Here is a 23,365-nt window from a genome sequence, read left to right as displayed (position 1 = left end):
CTGTAAAATGAGTTTGACAAGCTTAAATAAATCCAGCAAGGACACAGTAAAGTTTAGAGGTTAAAAGTAAAACCGTATGCACTTCTTCTGGTAAGAGACAGTTGTGGGTTAAACTTAAGGACCCTCATAAAGAAAAGACCCCACATAATTAGATCCCAAAGTGAGTATTTAGGATAATAAAGATTATAACAAATTACTGGAGCCTTGATACGCAGATTCCTCTTTTCTGACATCTCCTTAGGCAATTGCCAGAATTACTTAAGAGAAGTGCTTCTAATTGCAGCCTGCCTTCTCTTTCCCACCTGGAACACTCTACGACTCCCAGCCACCCCTAGCTCTCACAGGGATCTGTTAAATGAGGGACCTTGAAGCTTAGCGTCATCAGTTTCAAGGAAAATCCACCTCTGCCTCTCTCAATTTCAATTCCCCGGGATTACATGAGATGTTGTATGTCAAGTGCTTACCAGAGTGGTATGTAGTGAGTATTCATTTAAGGTTTGTAGTTATTCATGGTAATGAAGTGTGGTAGCTAGCTGCCATTGTACACTTATGTGCACTTTCTAAAACTCAGCATGGTTTTAAGCATTTTATTTTTATTTATTTACTTAATGCAGGGCTTGAACTCATGACCCTGAGATCAAGACCTGAGCCAAGATCAAGAATTGGAGGCTCAACTGACTGAGCCACCCAGGTGTCCCTATGGTTATAAAGTATTTTAAAATCATTTATTATTCACTTAATCTCAACTGTCTCATGATGTATTATTATTAATCCCATTTTACAGATGAGGAAATAGATACAGAGATGTCAAGCAACTTACTCAAGGCCACACAGTTAAGGGGCAAAAAACCTTGGAGAAATGGGGACTCAGGCCTAGGCATTATGACTCCAGAGCCCAGGCTCTTAACTACTATATGACATTATTGATTCACAGCCGCCTTGCAAGTATGGGAACATGTAGTGTGTGTTGGGTCATAGCAGGCAGTGATGTAACCCTCAGTCCCAACCTGTCAACCTGGGAACTGCCATGAAGCCATAAAGGAGGTCAGGTCCTGGGTTTCAGCTATGGATGCCTGAAGAACATGTGCGTAGCAATTCCTGGCATGGCTTAGCTGCTGTGAGCCCCCTCTCACTTTTTCCAATTGCAGAGTGAAAAGAGAATGAGTTACCTATGTAGAGAGGACTTATTGTAAGAGGTTCACATAGCAATGAGAATACAGGCAAGGTGGGTAAAATAATATATCATTAAAAGAAAGGTTGTTTCCAGATCATTCAGGAGTAAAAATATGCTATTTCTACAAAAAAAAAATATTTTCGTTATGTAAGAAAATTTTTTTCTTTTTTTTCTTTAAGATTTTATTTATCCGTTTAGAGAGAGAGAATACGTGGGAGCGGGACAAGGAGCAGAGGGAGAGGGAGAGATAGAATCTCAAGTAGACTCTGCACTGAGTACAGAGTCCAGCTTGATCCCATGACCCTGAGATCATGACCTGAGCCGAAATCAAGAGTTGGACGCTTAACCAACTGAGCCACACAGGTGCCCCCCTCAATTGTTTTCTTTTTAAATCACCATTGATGCGCCTGTGTCTCAGACAACTAGGCACTAAGGAGCAAGATTTGCACTCTATTACCGCCATGAGGAGAAGCAGGGCCAGTAGAAGTTAGACTGTTAGGTGGTTAATCCTCAGTAAGTGTTAGCACCTGGTAGCAGCAGCAATGAGGTCAAATTCTTTCAGCTATTTGTGTGACTGGGAGAGTTTAAAAATCTTTCTCAACCTCTTTCATCATCTGTAAAAGAGAAAGTAACTTGTGAATGCCACATGAAATAACATGAAGCACCTGGTACAGTGCTGATCACCTACTCAATGAATGGTAGCCATCTTTAGTACTGTTGCTACCGCCAACAATAGTATTGGTGACCATGTCTCAGGCCATTATTTCAAACTTAATCTGGAAGAGGAGATCTGTAAGACTTTCAGAACACAAGGCCCAAACTACCTTCCAAAATGTGCCAGGAACCCGAGAACAGTCTCCCCTGTTAGAAAGTCAGACACAATCCAGTTTGAAATGACAAATTATCTCTTCCTCTCCAAAGACCTACTTAAATAATAGTAGGGAAATTAAAAAGGCATAACCCCAAACGAGGAAAAGGACAGGGGAATCAAGTAGACAAAAGATTTCAACAACTTCGGATGAAGGGAAGCAGATGAAGAAGTTGTCTTTAGACTAGTAGATTAGAGAAACTACAATCTCAAGTGTCCATGAAGAGGAGGGTAACAATGAGAAGTGAGCTAATTCCTTTTTTTTTTGCGGAAGGCAAGGGCACGACGTGGGGCTGAGAACTAGGAAACTGGATGAGGTAAGAGCACATAGAAGGATGAAGTCTACCTCCCTTTCTCATCTTCTTGCATACAGCGGACTACCTTGTGAGCCCCTCCAACCTCCCCACACACACGCCATTTACAAGAACTATGAAGGGGATGTGATCCAAATTGAGTATATAGCCATAGAAGGGAGCAGGGGTGAGGCTCAGAAATGATGATGGAGATTAAATTACAGGCTGCAGTTCTCCTTACAGTCTACCCTCTCCCAGAATGCCAACAGTCTGGCATCTACCAGAGGATTCTTCCCCAATGAAATGAACAACCTGAGGAAAAAAGTCTCCATATACTGGCATTGGGCAGAGAGGCGAATGAAACTTGGCTGCCCACCCAATCAAAGAAGAAAAGCTCCAACCACAAACGGAGAGCTTTCTATCCACTTTTCAGTGTCTATTTCTTAAATATGAATAGCCAAGTATCTAAGACCTCCAATTTGAATGACTAAGCCAAAAAAATTATGAAATAAACTTTGAAAAAGAATGATAATGACAATCTCAGAAAGATAAATACTGCCTTTTATAATACAGGAATGGGATACAATTTTTAAAAGGTCTCATAGAAATTAAAATGTGGTGGAAATTTTAAAAGGGAAAGAAAAACCTTCAATGGAAAATAAAAATTTAGGAAATCAAAAGTTAAAAGAGATGGAAATTAGTAGAGAAAATATAGAGGAAAAAAAATAGAGGATTAGTCTGGGACATGTAACTTCTACATAACAGCAGTTTCAAACAGGAAAATAGAGAATAAATTATTCAAAAATAAATACAAGAAAAATTAACAGAATTGAAAGACAGAAAACCCCTGGATTGAAAGGGCCCACTGAATGTCCTATGAATAAATGAGTGGGGGGAAAAAATAACGATTCACCATTACAAAATTTTGGAACACTTGGGCTAAAAAGAAGCCCCTCAAAACCTGTGGAGAGAAAGATCAGAGGGAAAAAATAAGAATTGCAATTTTAGACTTCTCAGTAGCAACATCTGCTGCTAGAAGACAAAGGTCTGCAAAACTCTACAGGCCAATTATGCTCAAGTTAGCATTGCACACCCAGCCAAATTACTGATCAAGTGAGAGGGAGAATAGAGTTATTTCCAGACATATGAGGACAGCAAACACTACCTCTCACAAACTCTGTCTTAAGAGGCTTTTGGAAAATACAGTCCAACAAAACAATGAAATAAGCCATGAAAGGGGAAAACATGGCAGAAGAAAAGGGCTTCAGTACAGGAGAGGGTTTCTAGGATGATAATAAGCATTGGGATTTGGGAACTACCAGCTGAAGTGTGAGCAGGGAGGGACTTATGAGGAAGTCCCCCACGAATATAAAGGAGAGTGGTAAACACCATCTCATTATCATGATAGATCATTTAAAAAAAAATTCTCAGTATTCAGGACATCTAATGATAAAGTTAGAATTTTTTTTAAAGTTTCAGTATATTAAAAGCAATGCAACAGATAAGAATGAAACAATTATTAATTCAAAATAGTATGTGAAAAGACGTAAGCATAGTGCACTATTTAGCCCTGCAGTAAACCATGTTTATCTAGCTATAAAACTGTAAATACTGATGAAGGATTTTGCTAAAATGTATGCAGTGGGGAAGGGAGGGAAAGAGATTTAAACCCTCATCTACCATAATTAGAAGTTCCCAATGTCTAAAATGAAAAAAAAAAGTCAAAATAGAGGATAAGCACATTTTATAGAAAGATAGGAGATACACAGAATTAGCTAGTTACAAATGTTTGCCTCTGTGGCTGGGTGAAGGAGAAGATGCAGCATTTTGATATGCTTTCCTTTTTTGCATTCCTTTGCTAAAACTTTATTTTTAAGGCAAGATCAAACAAGTCAGTGTGGGAGATTTCAGAAATAATGACATTTCTTTGCCCAGGCCAGTCAGTGTCCTTCTTGACAAGGCCCTGTTCTAGGTAGTCACCAGAAGTTACTGAGTCTTATGGCACGCGGAGGGGCTTAGGGGCACTCCTTCTGGAAGGGTTCCACAGTGAGGTGGAGGCACAGATGACAGCCGTGTGGGGGCAACTTACCAGGTTCTCCTTGTGTTTGTTCTTCCTTCATCTGTAAAAGGGGCCCGATAACAATTCCTCCTTATTAGGCCATTGGAGGCCTGAATAGATGAGCCATGTAATAGGCTTAGCACCGTCTCTGGCTAATGAGTTCTTAATAAAGGGTATTTTATTTTTAACACCATCCCTCAGTCCCAGACTGAAAACTAACTTAAGATCTGAAACTAGCAGGATCCAGAGCTCTTGACTTCAGGTTCTGATTGGAGCATGTAGAGACAGACAGACCGAGTTGTAGCCCTGTGTATGCAGGATCAAGAGCAGGAGCCACCTCTGGAGCCCCAAGGATAGAGCTCCCTCACCCCTCTCCAACCTGTCTTTCCATCATCTCTTTCTAACTGGCACTGGGTTTTACTTCCAATTTCTCCCACCCGGTACTTGAAGCGTTTTCCTTACTTAGAAATACTTCTCGGCAAATGAAAATGACTCAAGTTTCCATAAAGTGAAGTTCAGGATATCTCTTTTGGAAACAGTTTTTCCCTTGAAATTCTAGACCAAAATCTCAAAAAGGCCAGAGCGGGGCAAGTAGATGAACAGAAACAATGAGTTGGAAAAATGTCCTTTGTGCCTGAGTGAGGTCCTGCTAAATGGAATGCCAAGGGTACATGCATAATTCCCTTGATGCCAAAGGCTTTGTCATACCTGGGAAGCTTGCAGTGCCTATTGGTAGCCGGAGCACCCGTGATGAGATGTGTTGTCACCGTGAGTTACTCCTGACCTTCCAAGCCTACTTAGAACTGACATCACCATGTGCCCTGGCTGTTCTCTCTAAAGGCTCTAGAACCAGGGGGAGCCTCAGAGGCCCACAGGTTCAGGAGGACTGGGTGGGTGGAGGGGGCTTGCTGCAGCCAGCTCAGTCGTCCAGGCTGATGCCTAAGGTCTAAATGACAGACCGACTGTAGCCACCTGATCCTTTTGAACACTTCCTAAGTTGCCAGAAAGCTCCCAGACATCCGACATTCCGTGTCTGCACTTGGCGGTTTGTGGTGTTTGGGTATGGAGGCTACTCATTTCACTGTGGCTTTGGTTGGCCGTCTAGACTCTTACCCAGTGAGATTCCTGAAGGTTTCAAAGCAACTGGGGAGACCGTTAGCAAGTGTTTCTTTTTTTGAGAGCTATTTAACCATCACTTTATCAAACAACATCAGCTATCTGTTAAAGTGGGTGGCTTCTTAATTTTCTGGCCCTCAGTGACTTTTCATAAGATGTAGCCTCAAGTTTTAAGTTGGTGTGAACAGATCAGGCCTAGTATCACCACCCTCAGTGCTTTTTTTTTTTTTTTTTCCATTAAAGCAGCCATCAGAGGCTCAGGGTCTAATTTAATTAAACTATTCTGCTTCATAACCAGGGCTCCAATGGAAGAATCTCTTACGTATTGATTTGTTGCTTCTGGAAATCAGCTGAGTTCCCACCCAGGTGTGCCATGTTGGAAGGAGAGAAATGCTGGGACATTTCCTCTTCTCTCAGAACGCAACTCTCCAGCTTTGGGGAACGGAGTTCTTTAAGACTCCTAGAAGAAGGACTCCGGTACTTGCTCTCCAGGGCCTTCCCGTCCCTGACCACACAGCCCCCTCCATCTGCAGGGCCTGAGCCTACACCCACTGAGGCCTTCTGTTCATTTCCCCTCAGCTAAGGAGTCATTGCAATGGGAGAAATAAATTAGAACTAAATTAGACTGAGATTCACAGTCCTGGAAGCGTGACTGCCGATAAGCATTACTGGTTGTTTTATGTCTGCTGCCTAGTGGGGGTGGGGGGTGGGGCTCCCACATCAGTAACCAGCAATCTGGCTAATCAGTGCACAGAGCAGAAGTCTGGAGAGGGGTCCCACTCCGCTGCAAGAGTTTCTTTCTTCAAGTTGTGTCTGCCCCTAAGGAAAAAAAAAATCACTTATCTACAGCATATTCTCGAATTGTTAAAAAGCTCTCACTTCACTCTTTTCCTTTGCTTACCCTGGAGAAATCCAAATTGGAAAACTTCCTATTTAAGATAATCAACAGAGGAGAACAACAGATCAACTTGGGCTAATATCAGTAGCAGGAAGACCAATTAACAAATTCATGAATTGTGCTGTTTACACTTCTATTCCTAAGGTTAATTATGTGATCAAGTAATAGCTTTTGCCTTGATTATAGGACCCTTAGGAAATAAAAGTGTGTTTCCACTTTACAAGTATGTTTGCATTTCGGGTCCTGCTTTGATACCACAGGAACTGGGTTCAGCAAATACCTCCCATACGCACAGTTATAATCAAAGGACAGATTTAAATAGCCTCAAGACTCGCTGTATAAACAGAAGCATAATTCATAAAAGTGCTAACATCCACCTATACATGATTCTCTCTCTCTCTGCTTTGGACTATTTATAGTGTCAATTCTTTCCAGATGTTGTGGACCAGAGAGTGTAGGCTCTTTTCTCATTATTCTCTACTGGGAGGAATCAGTCAAATTAGCTACTCGGCCTTAAATACAGAAAAAAAAGAAACATCGCCTACACTTTTAAGGGACACTCCCTCAGCAAGGCTGTTGCAGCTGCCTGTTAATAATTGTAGTTTCTATCTTTTGAGGGATTATCCCATGGCAAGCACCTCACGTGAATCCATTTGAGTAATTTTCTAAGCCTAGAGGCAGATACTTTCATTATCATCATCTCTCCTTTACAGGTGAGGAAACTGAGGTACAGAGAGTTTATGCGAATTGCCCAAACCCATAACAAATAGGTAAGTCAGAATTTGAATCCAGGCAGTCCAGCTTCAGAGTCGACACACTTAACTACTAGGTGTTGTTGTTTTCTCCCTTTGGGTCCCAACTTTGGTGCACAGTGTTAGGGGATGGTGGATTATTTCACAAACTGGAGAAGCAACACCTAGAAGGTACATTGTGCCATTAGAGATCTTCAAGTGAGGTGCCCAAATTAACCTCTTCTGCCTGCCATCACTTCTGAGTAGTCTGACCCAAAGCAACCGGAAAGAATATTGGTTTCTTGGGAGGCTGCTGAAGTGTGATAGGGTGTGACCAGAGAGCTCTGTCAGGCTGATTCTCCCCTCGTCTCGCCAGGTGAGGCCCCAACCGGGGCTCGCTGACGGCAGTCTTTCCCCATAGCAACACAGCCATGCCTGGAGAGATGCAAACTCTGACAACATGCAGAAAGGAAGAGATGGCTTCTTAGCTTTGTCCAGGACTAACCACAGAATTCTCTAGATTAAGATACATGTATCAGATTCATTTTGTTTCTACCTTTTCACGAGAGCACCCATTGGAAAAGGGCAGAGGCAGTCATGGGGCAAGGTTATGGAGTCAGACTCTGCCCTTTACAGCTGGTGACCTCAGGTGTTTTCCTTCAGCTTCTTGCTCCTCGACGGCCTCATCCAGAAAAGGGTATCGACCTCATAGGTTGTAATGGCAACAAAATCAGATAATCCAGGGAAAGCGGCGCAAAGTGTGGTCCTTAGACCAGCAGCAGCAACCTCATGGGCGGCCTTCTCTGAAAAGCAGACTCCCAGGTCCCATCCCAGACTCGCTGGATCAAAATCTGCATTTCGTCCTCCAGGTCATTCACCTGCATGGTCCTTCATCACAAATACTGACATTGGGGAAGCCGTGGTAAAGTGAACACATGATCATTATTAGTTGTAATTTTATCACTTGAGATTATCTACTCAAAGTAAATTCAGCATCACCGTTCTGGGAGTAAAGGGCTAAAAGGGATGGGGGGAGACCTTGGAAATGAGCTGCGAGGCCCCGGTTGGAAACCCCTCCCTTGTCTCCACTGTTGCTCATTTCCTCAATCCTCAGAGCTGAGGAGAAAGCACCTGAGGAAAGTCACAGAGACTTTCTGGGGACACTGTTGGGAAAACCAAAGTCAGGGAAACAAACAGCCATGAAACATGTGGCTTTTGCAGCAGGCCATGATTGGAAGCTGGCAAGTCGTGCCTAGTACTGAAACCCAAAAAGCCTTTTTATAAAAATTACTATTATTATTACTTCCAGCACAACCCAAGTCTCCTGCCAGATCATGGCTTTTAATTTAAGTGCACAGTTACTGCTCAGAAGTGATTCACAAGCCTTTAAAGAGCCACTCTCCTTTGGAAGTCGGTTTAGAATGCAGAGGGTTTGGAGATTAGTGTTGAGAGTGAGAGCATTTGACTGCCTAAGGATTCAATCTCCCAGGTACTTAGATACGTCGTCGCAGCGAGAACTGATGTTCATTAAACTGTAAGCAAATTAGAGTTCAAGCCAAAGATATAAAGGAAGACATAATTAGTATACAGGAGCCATCCACCATCGTTCGACTTCTCTTAGGTGAGAAGTCTTATGGTTGAGAATTAGTTCCTTGCACAAAATAAAATTACATAACTGCTTTACGCCGGCTGCTGATACTGTGGTTTATCGCCCTCAATTTCCAATGAAACGAAGCAGGAGTCTGCAAGACGGCATTAAAGTGTTAATTTTCCTTTTGGGCTTTACTTCCATTTTATCTTTAGAGGAACCCAGAATGGTTTGGTAAATAGCGTATTTTGCCAGCCAATAAATAAAAATCTATTTTTACCAAGGGGACGCTGGGCTGCCACACGCGATGGAAGCTTCCCAGGAGTTGAGAGGTTGGGAGGGCACACCATCTTCAGCAAAACTGATTTGGAGAAAAAAACACAGCTCCCTGTCCTCCAAATCTAGACTGCCCTGAAGTAATGTGGTTCTGTCAGGTTCTGACACCCCCTGGGGGCTGCCTTCCAGGCATAGCTCTAGGGAGACAGACAAAGGAATTGAGCTCCCAGAGCAAGATAAATCCGTGAGATGTATTGTGGCACCAATCCTGCAGCTCCAAGAGGAGCTTTGGAAGAAATGAGATGCCAGTTCTCCCTCCCCTCCACCCTGTCACACTTTATTGGCAGACAGTTGAACTAGAAATACTGAGGGAGCCATGTTTGAATTCGTAGAACTGCCATATGCCCTACCCCACACGCCCTCTGACAATCCCTCTGCAGACATTGTGATTTGGAAGTTGGGGCCAACTTGGAAAGAGCTTGGCAGAGGCCCTTCCTTGGATCTGGAGGGCAATGGTAGACCAGCAAGGTTGGTGGGCAGGCTGTGGACTGGGACCCCAATTCTCTGAGTCTGCAGAGCAGGCAAAGGCCTCCTTGGGTCTGGCCTGAAGGGAAGAGCAGTGGATGCAACAAGCAGCCAGATAGATCCTTGACAAGGAGCAGCAGTATGGCGGCTTCCTGGAGGGGCTGAGGAGGAACCCGAAAGCTGGCTGGGAGGTTGGGGCTCAGCAGGTGCATCACATCCAGCCTGTCCTCCACCTGCAGCCGAGGGTTCTGGCTTTGCAGGAAAGGTGCTGTTGCAGCTCAGTAGGCTGGGAACACAGCTTTGGAAGTTAAATAATGACAATAATAATAGCTATCTCCCAGAGAGCCCATTTTTACAGTGAGTCTGAGAAATGGATGAGTTTTATCTCTGTTTTATCAATGTCCAAACAGAAGTTAAGTGCATGTCTGCCATTTGCCTAAAGTCACCTAAACAGATGGTGGTAGAGATTGGAGATTAGCCTCCACACAGAAAACTAAAGCTGGCCTCCCTCTCTGCCCAGTTCCAGAATGTTCTGGAAGCTGGGAAATGTGTAAGACACAAGAAAAAACTTGGGATGTTCTTTCTGAGGGAGGGAGTAGCATGTCCAGAAAAATGGAGGAAATGGAGATACGGGAGAGCAGGGAAGAAACGAAGAGAAAGAAGGATCCCAAGAAGGAGAGAGGGTGTTAGGAATGGAAGGGAGTTGGTGGCCCCAAGTTCTGGGCAGTGAGCAGTGAGGCTCTCCACTTCTGTCCCCATTTTGTTTGTGTCAAGAACCTCGGAAACTTCCTGGAAGCTTGAGTGTGGGAACTGTAGCCAGGATGAAATCTAGAGGGACAGAGCACTCCGGAGAGTCCTTCCCGTCATGGAATATGGGGCAGCAGGGCAGCTACTGGCCTATTGACAAAACCCCAGTTGGAGCCTGAGACCCCTTACCCCCAATTTCTCCTGCCCAGAGGATAGCACAGGATAGCTAGGGACACTCCTTGGGGACACTCTCCCAGAGCAGTAGGGAGCAGTCTTGACACCCAGTCTCTGTTTACTTAAATCCCTGTTCCAAAGGAGGCTGCTGGTGGGGTCTCACTGGCCTTTAGGAGAGTGAGGAGATGGGGCCTCCCTAAATCAGGTGCGACGCCAGGGCCAGATTGCACAGAGCTCTTCTTTCTGGAGCTCTGTCAGCTCCCCACGTTTCGATTTCACACCTTTCACCCAAGTGCCTTCTCCCGAGGGCACCATAGTGTGTTGTCTGCTTGTTTGTTTTATAAAGTGTACCCTTTAAATTTAATTTCTTCGATGGCTTTTAAGATACGTGTACGTAGAGTTTGGACCCTCATTTGTTGAAACATTGGCGGGGGAGGGAGATGGAATGCAAGAGGGAAAGAGAAAACTAAAAAAAAAAAAAAAAAAAAAAAGTCCTTTGTGCCAGCATGGTAAATGAATCATGAAAAAACCTCCCCAAGCAGCCATCTCTCTGCTCTTTTGCTCGGGAACAGTAGCACCTGGCGCGCACGAGCCTTTCCTGGGCTCGGTCTGCCGGTGACTGGCCTCCTCCTCATTGGTGACCAGTTCTGGAAGGCCCTTCCAAGGGGGCAGCTGAGGGCGTTCAGCTTGCTGTTAAGGCCATCAGGCAGCTGAGCCCTGATATTCTGTAAAGAAACAGTAGTGGAGGATCCAGGACCTGTGGGAGTAAGCGGAGCACAACCAGGAGCATGGACGGAGGCCAGGAACAGAGGCAAGGCCCCGCCAGGCACCAAAAAGGATTCAAGGTAAGTCTCCAGCCTGGAGCCCTCCTGGGGGACAGCAGGGAAGCCAACCGACCCGGGAGTCCCCTCAAGAGGACGGCCAGGAGCTGCAGAGCTAGAAACGGGGCCTCAGACGTACAGACACCAGCTGTTCGGAGATTTCCAGGACTGTCCTGACGTCCTATCAGTCTTTTCCATTCATTTCTGCTCTAACGTCACATACACGTCGCTAAAAAATGTCTGAGTTCTACAAAATAGCATGCTAAAATAATAGGGCTTATGGGAAAAATAGAGCCGGACAGTCCATAAAAGTCTGTGGGACTTGGTAACCAGAGCACTAGCAAAAACAATCACAACCCTAATAAACTAGGAGGCTGGTTATGTCTCCCGGCATTTGCACTCGGCCTCACCACCACCGGCTGTGAATTCTTCACAGCCTTCACCTTCCCCCTTCTCCTTCTAAACGTGGGCCCCCGAGGGCCTCGGCTTCCCCCAGAGATAAGTGCCATTTAAATTGGAAATTTGAGGGCGCCTGGGTGGCTTAGTCGGTTAAGTGTCTGCCTTCGGCTCAGATCATGATCCCGGGATCCTGGGATCGAGCCCCGCATCGAGCCCGGTGTCGAGCCCCGCGTCGAGCCCCGCATCGGACTCCCTGCTTGGCGGGAAGCCTGCTTCTCCCTCTGCTTGTGTTCCCTGTCAAATGAATAAATAAAATCTTTAAAAATAAATAAATAAAAATAAATTGAAAGTTCGAGTCATGGCTGCCTTATTAGGTGTTTTTAACTTTGGGGGCAATATAATCAAGCTCCTAGGTATAACTTTTATTTATAAGAAATATTTTGAAGATCAATGAATATTTGATATGGCACCATGAAGATAACAATTAGCCAAATCCAACGGAAACCTGATTTGAACAAACCAACTGCAAAAATAGCTTTTTTCAAACAGGGAGAATTGAGTGATGGCTTGTAACAGGTGATATTCAGGCATTAGTGTTCATTTCGCCGGGTGTGATGTGATATTGTGGCTCTATTTGTAAAGTATCTGTTAGACATAAAAACAAAAACAGAAAATGAGGTAGATAAGTGAAAAAATGCTAACACTTGTTAAATTTAAGAGATGAGTATGTGAGGTTTATACTACTCTCTTTACTTTTCTGTTTCAATGAGATATTTTTGTAAGAAAAAATATGGGATCTTGTACTGCAGAAAGTAAAGAAGGGCTCAAAAAGAGAAGACAAATAAAAAAAAAACCCCACAATTATGGGAGCAGGCCAACTGAAAAAGCTCCCAATGGCCAAAGTTGGACCAATTTGAACATCAATAACAATAAAAATAGCATTAAATATAACCAAAAGTAGAAAATAAATATTTGTAAGTCCATACTGATATTAAATAATGATTATATAAATCAAAAAACTGGGAAGAAGAGACAAATCTTCTATGCAGAAGAATTCCAAGGAATTTGTGTTTATTTATACTCTGCCCTCACGGAGGTGGAATGTAACAGTGTGGGCTATGCATAGTGACTTCCTTCCAAAGACTTTGGGAAAGGAGGGGAAAGGAGTACCTTTACAAGTGGAGAAACCTGGCAAATAGTACCTCGGCCTGATGGTGATCAAGGTCAGCATCAACAGTGGGAAGTCATGTTGATAACAGGTTCCTTTGATGTATGTTAGAAATGCTTCCCGACCTCTGTGATCTTCCCCCAAATTCCTATAACCACAGTCTAATTATGAGAAAGACATCAGACAAATCCCCATAGAGGGCCATTCTCCAAAATACTTGACCAGTGCTCTTCAAAACCATCAAGGTCATGGAAACCAAGAAAAATCTGTGAAACTGTTCCAACCCAGAGGAGCCTCAGGAGACTTGATGACTAATCGAAACGTGGTATCCTGGATGGGATCCTGGAATAGAAACATGACATTAGGTAAGGAAACCTGAATGAAGTGTGACAAACGTACTATACTGTGCTATACGATACTAACGTGAGATGTTACTAGTAGAGGAAGCAGGGTGTGGGCCATGTAGGAACTCTCCGTACTATCTTGATGATTTTGCTCTAAAAAAATAAAGTGTATTTTAAAAAATAGGAGCAAATACATTAGCAAGATATAATTGCCCCCTCAATTATATTTTGATTTTAAAAAATGTCCCAGAACACTGTAACAGTTAAAGGAGTTCAGGTCAGTGCACCAGTGGACCAGATGAGGCAGGATCGGGAACCCCCCATCAACTCCACTCATTTTTATTCATTCCCAGCTCTTCCCACAATTCCAACCTTAACACCTCTGGAAATGCCCTTGGTTCACTCCTGCAATCCTGCCACTGACTTACTTGATCCTTGTTTTTAAGCAGGCTCCACACCCAGCCTGGAGCCCAGTACAAGGCTCGAACTCATGACCCTGAGATCAAGACCTGAGCTGAGATCAAGAGTCAGACACTTAACTGACTGAGCCACCCAGGTGCCCCAGGAGGTAGAGTGATTGTTGGTTTGTTTTTTAATAATCGCTTTATTGTGATGTGATTCACATACCAAAAAGCTCATCCTTATAAAATGTACAAGTCTCTTGTACTTAATGTATTCATAGAGTGGCACAACCATCACCACTATCTAATTTTAAAACATTTTCATCACTCCTAAAAGAAATCCCATACCCATTAGCAGTCACTCCTTTCAACCCCCACTTTCTGGCAGCTATTAATCTACTTTCTGGCTCTAAGGATTAGACTATTCTGAACATTTCATATACACAAACTCACACAGTATGTGATCTTTTGTGACTGGCTTCTTTCACTTAGCAGAAAATTTCCAAGATCCATTCATGTTGTAGTATGTATCAGTACTCCATTCCTTTTTTATGGCCGAATAATTTCCCATTGTATGGATATACCACATTTTGTGTATCCATTCATCAGTTGATGAACATTTGGGTTGTTCTCATTTTGGGGTTATTATGAATAATGTTACTATGAGCATTCATGCACAAGTTTTGTGTGGACATATGTTTTTTCTTTGAGGTAGATATCTAGAAATGGAATTATTGGGTCATACGGTAACTCTGTGTTTAACTTTTTGAGGAACTGCCAAACTGTTTTCCAAAGTGATACACCATTTTATAATCCCACCAAGAATGTATTAGGGTTCCATTTTCTCTTCACCAACACTCGTTATTGTCTGTCTTTTTTTACTGTAGATATCCTAGTGGGTGTGAAGTCAGGTATCTCAGTTGTGATACTGATTTGCATTTGCATAATGACTAGTAATGTTGAGCACCTTTTCTCTTATTTTTCCAGGTTTATTGTGGTATAACTGAAAAACAAAAATTGTTTATATTTAAGATGTACAGCTTGATGTTTTGATATGTGTATATATATGAAATCATCACCATAATCAAGCTAATTAACATATCCATCATGCTAGATGTTAAGCACCTTTTCATGTGCTTATTGACTATCTGTGTATCTTCTTTTTAGAAATGTCTATTGAAATCCTTTCCCACTTTTAAAATTGGATTTTTTGCTTTTTTTATTGTTGAGTTATGAGAGTTTTTTATGTATTCAGGATACAGGTACTTATCAGCTACACAATTTGCAAATATTTTTTCCAATCCCATAGTTTTTCCATGGGTTTTTTTTTCACTCTTTAAATGGTACACTTTGAAGCACAAAAGTTTTTCATTTCTATGGGATCCAATTGATTTTTTTTTTAATCTCATGCTATTGGTATTATATCTAAGAAACCATCGCTTAACCCAAGGTCATAAACATTTACTCTGATGTCTTCTACTAAGAGTTTTATAGTTTTAGATCCTGCATTTGGGTCTATAATTCATTTTAAGGCAATTTTTGTGTGTGGTGGGAGGTAGGCGTCGAAATTCATCCTTTTGTATGTAAATATCTAGTTGTCTCAGCATCATTTCTTGAAAGAAATATTCTTTCCCCTATTGAATTACCTTGCCAGGCTTGTTGATAACCAACTGACCATAAATGTAAGGGTTTATTTCTACTTCCTTGTGTTGTAATACCTATTATTTTCTTGTTGCGAAGAAGTATTTGTTCATTGCAGAAGTTTTAAAAAATATGACAAAGAACAATAACAGCAAAACTATATTAAAGCATGTTGTAGTCTCAACATCTAGAGCAAATCAGGCTTTTGAAAACCAATTTCAAAAGTTTTTGAGGGCACCTGGGTGGCTCAGTCGGTTAAAGGTCTGCCTTCGGCTCAGGTCATGGTCCCAGGGTCCTGGGATTGAGCCCCGCATCGGGCTCCCTGCTCAGCGGAGAGCCTGCTTCTCCCTCTCCCTCTGCCTGCTGCTCTGCCTACTCTATCAAATAAATAAATAAATAAATAAATAAATAAATAAATAAATAAAATTTATTTATCTCTCTCTATCAAATAAATAAATAAAATCTTTAAAAGAAGTTTTTGAAATATTTTTTTCTTATAAAGCAAAAACCTGGGGCAGGGGTTATAGGTGTTCTGACAGTCTTAATATCCTAAAAGCTCTATGGTGATTCTTATGCGCAGCCGTAGTTGAGAACCACATGCAGAAAAGCCATCTTGGGTTGTGCAGATGTGCTCAGATGGGCAGTGGGGATGAGGCTTGCACAAACATCCTGGGAGAAAGCTGCCACAGGACAGCATCTCTGCAGCTGAACTTGGAGCAGGCAGGGAGTCAGGGTGTGTGGAGTACTAGATCTCCCTCACACATGTCCCCTTCCCTTCCCACTGTTGCCATTCTTGGAGAAGCATTCCCATGCTGCTCCTACTTTGGTGACCCACCAGACTCAAGACTTAGCCTTTCTCTGTCTATGTTATTACTGTTTCTGCTGGTCTTTTTTGATTTCTTCCTAATGTCTCTTTTTTTCTAAGTCTTAAATTTACAACCTTCCAAGAGAAGATCTGACTTGGTCAGTGATTCACATCCAATGTGGAGCACCATGGAGTCCTCAATCTAGGTCACTGGAGATGACTTTTTAATCTGTCATTCAAATTGACCTTTTTGAGAGTGACATGAAAGCTAATTATAGTTAAGCCGGAGCAACCAAGGTATAAACCACGATTGTTCCAGGTAGACTTGGATGCGTAGTCACCCTACCAATCTTCCTTAGATTTACTCTAGCATTTTCCAAAGTGTGTTCTGTGTGAAACACTAATATATTATATCCTTCCTCTTCACACCTCTTTTTTGGTGGTTTATAGTGCACATTAGCATATTAGAAGCCAAGAAGGATTTGAATAATTTTATTCAAGATTTCCCATATTTATTGACTGGGTTCTCTTTCACTTCTCATGACCTGGCTCTAGCCAACTGGGGCATCCCATCCCATCCCCTTGAATTCACCTGGTCAGGGATGGTCCCATGATTGAGCTTGGGCAAAGGAGAGCACTGATCCCAGAACTTGCACAAAAACTACCAAATATTTCCTCTCTTCTCCTCCAGAAGACGCATGGTAAAGATGGGATTGCTGATTCTGTAAAGTCAAAATAAGCCCAAGTTTGCCATCAGCTCCCTGGAGCACAGAGAAGAAAGCCTCTGTACCCTACCCCACCTGGGAAGATCACGAAATGAGAGACTACTTCTAGGAGAGGATAAAAAAAATGGCAACGATCCCTGCCAATGACCAACTCAGAGGCCATTCATAAGGAAAAATGTGGGGGGAGAGAAATAGCTGCCCCAGAAAGAAACTGGGTCCTTGGTCACATTGTTGAACTAATTACTGATGGTTTCTCAAATGAGTCCAGCCCTGACTTTGGATTATTAGCTGATTACATACCTTTGCCTGTTTGGTTTGGTTTCTCTTTCCCCTACAGCTAAAAAAAAAAAAAAAATCTAGTTTGAGGAAAGCTGATTTTTGTCTTAATCTTCTAGACCTCTGGGTCAGGGTAGTGGGGGTGGCAGGAGGTGGTGTTCCATGTCACATATGCAAGCAGCCGTGGATGAGTACCTGCTCAGGAGGGGGCGGTGGTAGTGGAAGGCTGGGTGTACTTTTTAGTATATTATTTGACGATTTAGCACAATTTTCTATGGCATTAGATACACTTCTGTAACATGGTTTATAATCTCTGTATAGTATTCCACTGTATACATTTATTATCCATTTACTTGATCAACCCCCTGACTTATTCTTTTTAAAAATGATATAAATAATGCTTTGATGAACATCTTGTGCATCATTGTTCATCTCTGATCATTTCCTTATGGTTGGTTACTAGAGGTGGAATTGCGAGGTCAAGTGGTATGGCATGGTCTTAAAACTTTATACACCATTGCCAAATTGCTCTCCAGGACTGTTGTTGCATCAATTCATACTCCCAGTGCGTGCACATGAGAGAATGTGTGCCTGTGGCCATTTAAAAATCTCTGCCAACTAATAGGCAGGAAATTGGATCTCATTGTCTTAATGTGCCTTCATTTTATCGTTAAGTGGCCATCACTGGCCTGTATGGGTTATTTCTAGTCCAAGAAGTAGGAAAATCCACAAAGAACGCTGACCCCAAGCGACTGGGGGAGGTGAGCTGGAACCTGAAGGCTGCAGGGCAGTGCAGGGCACCCTGTGGGCTGATGGGGAGAGTCAGGGAGTCAGGCCTCCCACGGGTCTGGAGTCCAGGCTGGGATATGGAAGGAAAGAGCGTAAGAGGAAAGAGCATGGCGCAGAGGGGAGGGGAGGCTTTACAAGACCCAGCAGCATCAAGTAAATTCCTCTTTCCAGGGAGACACGGGAGAAGAAAGAGGAAAAGGAAAAGAAACTCAGATCCTTTCCAGTTGCGGGGGAGGGGTGGGGGAAAGAGGCCAGCCAGGGCTTGCTTCAGCCAAGTCGTTAGACTGGTTGTCGAGGCTCTTCACCCCATCTCAGACCTGTTCCTGGAGGAAGGGGAGGGCTTTGTGCCCCAGGATGGGGGCCGCCCTGCCTGCCCAGGACCGAGGATGCTTCTTCTTCTTCTTCTTCTTCTTTTTTTTTTTTTTAGATTTTCATTTATTTGACGGAGAAAGAGAGAGCATGTGTGTGAGTACAAACAGGGGGAGTGGGAGACGGAGAAGCAGGCTTCCCGCCGAGCAGGGAGCCCGATGCTGGGGCTCGATCCCAGGACCCCAGGACCACAACCCGAGCCGAAGGCAGACGCCTAACGGACTGAGCCACCCAGGCGCCCCCTGAGAATGCTTCTTTAGATTAAATGCTGGTTCTTGTTTTAGGAATAAAATTATATGGATTTTGTTTGTTTTTCGTCTTTAGCCTGCAGAACAGACCCCCCCAGGGACAAGCCCGCACCTTTCCTGGACTTCTCTGGCTGGCCTTCGAACCCTCTTCCCTTATTTGAACACTTCTCTCTCATCTGCCTTTGCCTGTGGCTCTCGGATCCTGCACACGCAAAGGCACCCCAAAGGCAATGGGACCTAAGATTGATTTTAAAAACTCCTGCTTTTGGTTTTTCCCAACTGCAAAATCCCCACGAGAACAGAGAATAAGTACAAGCTGCACATACTTCTACCACCGGAGGTAAGGACTAGTACCATGCTATTGTACCATCTAGTAGTTTTCCTTGGCGTAGATAAATATATAATCCTTTCAAAATGTGATTTCTGAAGGAATCTTCTTCCCAAGTCCTCTCCATACCTCTCCTTTCCCCACTTGCTCCAAATAAATGGTGCGCCACAGAGTTTATTGGAGAAAGAGAGAGAGAGCTTACTGCTTTAGAAATTCCCTGTGATGAGCATGAAGGAAATTACTACCTCACCACACATTTCAAAGATTTCTTTTGTACAAATATGACCTGTCAGATGGCCCCAGCTTCCTAAGCTGCGAGGAAGTGATTGTGAAAAAGATTCTTTCTTTCTTTACTTTAACAATCATAAATGGAAAATAAGATCCTAGCTGGGTTAGTCCCGAGGCCGAGCGGTTGCTGGGAGAATGGGAGGCAAAGAGGAGCAGACAGTAAGGGGGCTGAAGTGAGGGGTCTCTCCTCTGCGGGAAGCAAGCAGGGAGGTTTCCAGACATGCTCAGGGGGCCTCCATGCGGTTTGCGGAGCCTTGGATCCCAAGATGCCCTTATTAGCACTTACTCTGGTAGCTTCTTTGGTTTCACTGCCTGGCCGCCAGGGTAGGTAAGTGCGAGATTACCGATGATGCCCTCGGGACAGATGGGGAGCCCCAGGTATAGTGGCTGCTGAAGAACTGTAGACCAGGGCACCCCACTTCTTGACCCCACGTGGCCCAAAGGGGTCTGCCAACAGGTATTTCCTACTTAGGAGGATGAGCTCTGGGTCTAACTCAAGTCGTTGGAAAGCCCAGGAGATCTTTGGACAGATTTCTAGAACGGCAGTTGGCTCATCTAACTGGATAAGATTTCTTTAAAAAAAATAATAAAGGTGTTATCCCGACAAAAACAAAGGTGGTTTCTACTCAGATACTTTACTGGTCCTTTACCGCTCCTTAAGAATACTTTAGAGCAGCGGTGCTCAAAGCAGGGTCCCGGATGACAGCATCAGCTGGACAGACATGCAAGTTGCAGCTCCCCCCAGACCAACGGGACCATTGCTTAGACCACACCCATGCAGGTGTGACCACGAGTGGCTGCAAGCAAAGCCCATTCTGATGGAGCTTCGTTTTGGGAAGACTTGGGAGAAAGACCTTGCTCACATCCCCCGCGGGGACCCACGTGCCCAATCAGAATACAGTGGATAGCAGGTGGCAGCTTTAGGAGCTCATCTTTCTAAAACAAACTCAGCGCCCCCCCCCCGCCTTTTGCTCCATTTTCCGCTCTCCCAGTTCCTCACCCTTACTCCCATCCCTCTCTTCCCACCCTTAAATTTTCCTTCCTTGCCCCTGGATGTCCCCTCCATGCTAAAGAATGCTTCCTTTCAGGGACTAGCCACCCGCTCCATGAAGCCTACCTGGATTCTCCCCAGTAGGAAGCCTTACTCCCTTGGCTGAACCCCCATGGCATCCTCTCCAAAATCTGCTGGAGCCCTTGGCAGTCACCTGTGTCACCCCCACAATCGTGCCTGCTCTGGAAGGAGGGAGAACCCCCCGAGCATGCCAGGAGCAGTGAGTAAGAAATCACAGCAGAGAGTGGTAGGGAGAACTCTGAGTGAAGGAGAATGAAAAGCCACAGAAATAAATCAGCATCTAAATGGTGACATGATCGACCAAGACAAATTGGCCCCCTTGCTTCCAGTTTAAAGATTGATTATCATCTTAATGTTAAATTTTATTTAAATGAGCCTGTTTCTTCACAGTGGGCATTCAGTAAAATGTTCCTTTGGAACAGAATATTAGGAGAAAAAGAATAAAGTCTCAATGAAGATGGGAAATCACTAAAGGTAAAACTAACTGCATCCATAAAACTATCTCTGTAAGACTTACTCCCCTCGTCTCAAAGACATCCATCCTTACGTTTCTTTTTGCTACTGGCCCGGTTGCTCCTTTGTATGATTAACAATGAGTTCTTTAACTTTCTACCTCCTGACCATGCTCCATTCATGCAAGGTTCATCCTCACCTCCCCACCCTTCTCTGACATTTGCACCTCTCATTTCAGGAACGTAACTGCTGAAAGGCAAACTCTGGATCCTGGGAATCTAGAATGACCTTTGTTGGTCTAGCTTCTGCCTCACCTCCCTGTTTTACGTCGATCCACTGAACTTAATTCAACACCGGAATGTCCATAACGTCTTGCACAGACTATCGGTGGGAGGTGAGACCTCGGAGAGTCCATTCACCTCTCTTTCTCCAGATGTGAGAACTGGCCCGTTCTTCCTGTCCCAGCCCAATCGCAGCTGCCTTTGATCTTAAGCTGTGTGAAAACAGCCATTCAAATTCTAGTCATTTCCACCAGAGCAAGTGGGGTCAGAACCAGCTGTGTTTCTAGATGCCCATGCACCTAGATATGAACAGAGCGCTGGGGGCCCGTGAGAACAGCCGACGGGGGCCATCCTGGATTGGATCTCTGTCCCAGCACTCGTTAGCTGTGTGACAGTGAGTGGATCATACTGTCTGCAACCAAGAACCCATGGCCCCGTGTAGCCTCTTCCAGCTGAAAGGGAGGTTGTGAGGACTGAAGAAGAGAAGCAGGGAGAGTGCTTGGCACAGTGTCTAGCACATAGTAAGCACCCAATAAAAGATAATGCTTGGCTAATAAATATAACGATAATAGCAGACTTCCTAATTGATGTTCTGCTGGGATCCCAGGTACCTGTGTTTTGCTGTTCTTTGCTGTCACCTAACAGGCTCCCATTGGGTGGCACTGAAGCCCATACACGGACCCAGCTCCCACTGGGGAGTCATCCCAGACGGTTTCTGGAAGCTGGACTTGTCCCCTGAGCACCTGAGTATCTCATCTAGATCACTCTGAGGGCAGGACTTGTGGCTTGTAACAACCTGAGAACAGGGACTATGTCTTCCAGGTCTGTATCTTCACTCTCAAAAAAATCTTTGCTGAATGAGTGAATGAATGAATGAATGCAAAAAGGACCCTGATCCAGCTCTAGTTGAATTTCTTCATCCTCTCCAGCTCCAGCTAAGTCACTGTTTAATGTGCCTCTCGCCTGTCTCTGGGGCTCTGGGGCCTCCTGGACGAGGGACTCTCTTCTCTCCTGGTTGCCCATCCACACCCCGAGCCTCCCACCTGGAGCCGCCCGCCCCTCCCTTGGCAGGAACAGTGGAGGCTGAGGCAGACCTGAGCTGAGGCAGACCGGGGCTGAGGCTCACTGATGGCAGAAGATCAATAAAACTCCCTCTGCTAAGGGAAAAGTTCCAGCAATGAGATACGGCTGTCCTGTTTCGTATGGTAACCTAGAGCCGTTCTTTTTCCAATCTAACTTTGCACAGAAGCAAAAACTTTTATTTGAATGTCCTTTGATTTTAAACATTATCAATCAATGTGCATTTAAGAGCACCAGATAGGTGGTTAGCATTTTACTACATGCTGGGGCTAAGAAAGAGGGACTGTCTTGCTTTGAATATCAAGTAGGTTTCCTTTACAATTATAAAATAAAACACGCATTCCTGCTCTTTGCTTTCCTGGTGCCTTATGCACTCAAACTCCATCTCCAGGAAGGGAGCCAGGGGGTCAGAGGATATTGGCGTGGGAGGAGGTGATCACAGCACATGTGATTTTACTTATTGTTAGTAACATTCTCATACATTTCATAGCACCTTGAGTCAATAAATGACATAGTGTTTTAGTAAGAAGTAAGCATAGAGGCATAAATTAAATATAATTACATCTAAATTTAAATGGTTATCAATGAATGTTAGACTCTGGTTTTCTTGTTCATTTGAAGAAAAATATTTTGGTGGTTCCATGTTGGTTGGGCCCAGTTCCAGACCTTTCAACTTCCACTGTGGTAGCTGATGCACGGAACAGACGTGCTGGGAAGCTAGCTCCCAGGATGGCCGGGGAAGGCTGCAGGCGGGAATGAGAAAGGCAGGACCTCCCTGGAGCAGAGGGCCAGGCACAGAGCCGGCCTCGCAGAGACTGAAACAGAGTCCAGGAAGTGGGAGGATCTAGCACAGCTCTTGGAACCGGGTTCTCTCATTGCCCTCCTTGACAGGAGCTTATTGATCTTTTGCCCATATTGAGACACAGCCCCGCTCTGCCTTGACTTCTCCTTCCTGCCTTTCCAGTGAACTCCTTTCTCCTCTGGCCAGGACACCATCCCTGTACCTCGTAGATTTTGTGTCTTCTGTTTCCACGTAACTTGTATTCTCCCTTGGCCCACTTAGCTCCTGCTATGTGAGGGGCAGAGGAATCTTTTCTGCTTCTGGTTCTATTCAACAACCGATGAATTATCTCATTCTAGCTCCCCCCCAGCCCCTCCCCTGCCCCAACGCCTCCCCACCTCCCACGCTCCCAGTTCAATCCGTAGAAAGAGGATCAGATTTTAGCAGCTGGTCACCATTGTGTTTGGGAAAGGTGTTGCTCCATGACAACTCAGAGGCCTGTGGCCGAGGACAGAAGAAAGAAGGCCACCTTTGGCATCTCACGAAGCACAGCACCATGATATCAAGTACTAGTCAGGGACATTCTGCCTTCTAACAAAATGCTTGAGGCTTTTCTCCTGTTGCCCTGAACTGTGAGTGCCATCAGG

At 44.2% G+C, this 23,365-nt stretch overlaps 2 long non-coding RNA genes across 2 annotated transcripts; one reads left to right on the top strand and one right to left on the bottom strand.

Moving 5' to 3' along the window:
- Window positions 1-13,043: 13,043 nt before the first annotated feature.
- On the bottom strand, window positions 13,044-19,542 carry LOC112826078 (uncharacterized). Its single transcript, XR_012377794.1, has 3 exons — window positions 19,338-19,542; window positions 16,621-16,750; window positions 13,044-13,179 (listed from the first exon to the last, which is right to left on the bottom strand). It is a non-coding gene; the product is annotated as an uncharacterized lncRNA (long non-coding RNA).
- On the top strand, window positions 13,078-21,982 carry LOC141372523 (uncharacterized). Its single transcript, XR_012377795.1, has 3 exons — window positions 13,078-13,202; window positions 18,512-18,775; window positions 20,815-21,982. It is a non-coding gene; the product is annotated as an uncharacterized lncRNA (long non-coding RNA).
- The last annotated feature ends 1,383 nt before the right edge of the window (window positions 21,983-23,365 follow it).

Source organism: Callorhinus ursinus, unplaced genomic scaffold (genome assembly GCF_003265705.2).
Source record: "Callorhinus ursinus isolate GAN/ISIS: 27379988/994484 unplaced genomic scaffold, GSC_fseal_2.0 scaffold4, whole genome shotgun sequence".
NCBI classification, from domain to species: Eukaryota; Metazoa; Chordata; class Mammalia; order Carnivora; family Otariidae; genus Callorhinus; species Callorhinus ursinus.
This window is presented reverse-complemented; position numbering and strand designations above follow the sequence as displayed.